General features: G+C 43.5%; 1 non-coding gene across 1 annotated transcript; it reads left to right on the top strand.

The window, feature by feature from the left end:
* Positions 1–1250: 1250 nt before the first annotated feature.
* Positions 1251–1325, top strand: Trnas-cga (transfer RNA serine (anticodon CGA)). Its single transcript has one exon. It is a non-coding gene; the product is annotated as a tRNA-Ser (tRNA).
* Positions 1326–1688: the final 363 nt, after the last annotated feature.

Below are 1688 nucleotides of genomic sequence, written 5' to 3' on the forward strand. Positions count from 1 at the left end.
AATTTCAGTCGAATACTTACCTCTAAGTACATGGCAGTGTTGTACCATGGAACAAGTTTTCAAATTTGGACAAACCTTACTTTTCCGGAGTAACTGTTGTAATTTCAGAAACTTTGTTTCGTGGGATATAATTATAAATTAACAATTTTCTAATTTCTCCCCTTACGGTACTTTCCATATGAAACTTTTTTTTCTTGACAAATTTCACCATTCTAAGTAAACGATAAGAACTCTGTAGGTTTTGGTGAGTGAGTCTGCGAGAGTCAACATATGATATAATTGGCTGTGTCTTTTGGTTCCATTGACATAGACGCTACACTTTTTTCACATCACCAATGGACAGTAGACCTTAACATGTGACATGAATTTCAACTTGATGCTTCTACCCGTTCCTGAGACAAAGGATTTTGAAGAGTCGGACAGACAGACAGACATACAGAAAGATAGGCAGATAAGGAGCGCTCATATAGTGGTTCCGTTTTTACGGAGTGGGGTACTGAACCTTTAAAATACAGTACGGTTAGCCAGAGTGTCAGTTAAGGTCTTGCACTTTCGTGGGTGTACGAAACCTTGAGGAACGTTGGTCACTTTTTGAAAAAAATCCACTACTGACTTTTTGTCGCCCGAGCATGGATGTTGTTGATCTGATGACTGATGAAAAGAGCAGGACACAAAATGACTGGACGGTGCCCAAAAATATAAACAGAGTGGGAGATTAGGTGCCATTTTCCGATAAAACCAAACGCGAGTTTTTCTCGCAGTGGTCTGGGTGCCAACTTTTCCTAAGTGTGGGAGTTTGCCACGAAAGTATTCGAATTTTGTTTGTTTTGAAAAACGGGGGATTGGCTAGCAGTTAAATAAACTTTTCAGAGGAGGGAGGGCAAATCTTATTATGTGGTATCCCACTGAGAATGCTACTAACGGACTTTCTAATTTGGGGACAAGTGTTTCTTTGAAACTTCCTGGCAGATTAAAACTGTGTGCCGGGCCGAGACTCGAACGCGGGACCTTTGCCTTTCGCGGGCAAGCGCTCTAGCAACTGAGCCACCCAAGCACGACTCACGCGCCGTCTTCACGGCTTTACTTCCAGAATGAAACATCCCCCAGGCTGTGGCTAAGCCATGTCTAAGCAATATCCTTTCTTTCAGGAGTGCTAGTTCTGCAGGTTCACAGGAGAGCTTCTGTAAAGTTTGGAAGGTAGGAGACGAGGTACTGACAGAAGTAAAGCTGTGAGGACGGGGCGTGAGTCGTGCTTGGGTAGCTCAGTTGGTAGAGCACTTGCCCGCGAAAGGCAAAGGTCCCGAGTTCGAGTCTCGGTCCGGCAAACAGTTTCAATATGCCAGGAAATTTCATATCAGCGCACACTCCACTGCAGAGTGAAAATCTCATTCAAGTGTTTCTTTGGTGGCCTCTCTGTGGAGAACTCAGAGGGGGGAGGTTTCGGAGACTGGTAGATTTTCGATTCGGCGTGAGAGACATCGATTTTTACATCCGAAACCTGAATTGTAAGTCACGAGACAGAGCTCTCATTTAAGGAGACTTGGGAAGCTGTATTTTCTCTGCATATTTAGACTTTAGCTTTTGTTTCTCCAGATTACTGTGACTTAGAATTACACAAGATCACACTTCCAGTGTGAGTGGAGAATGAGAGTTGATGGGTCCGTTTTTGGGAATTAAACTACATGCTC

This window comes from Schistocerca serialis, chromosome 9 (assembly GCF_023864345.2).
Source record: "Schistocerca serialis cubense isolate TAMUIC-IGC-003099 chromosome 9, iqSchSeri2.2, whole genome shotgun sequence".
NCBI classification, from domain to species: Eukaryota; Metazoa; Arthropoda; class Insecta; order Orthoptera; family Acrididae; genus Schistocerca; species Schistocerca serialis.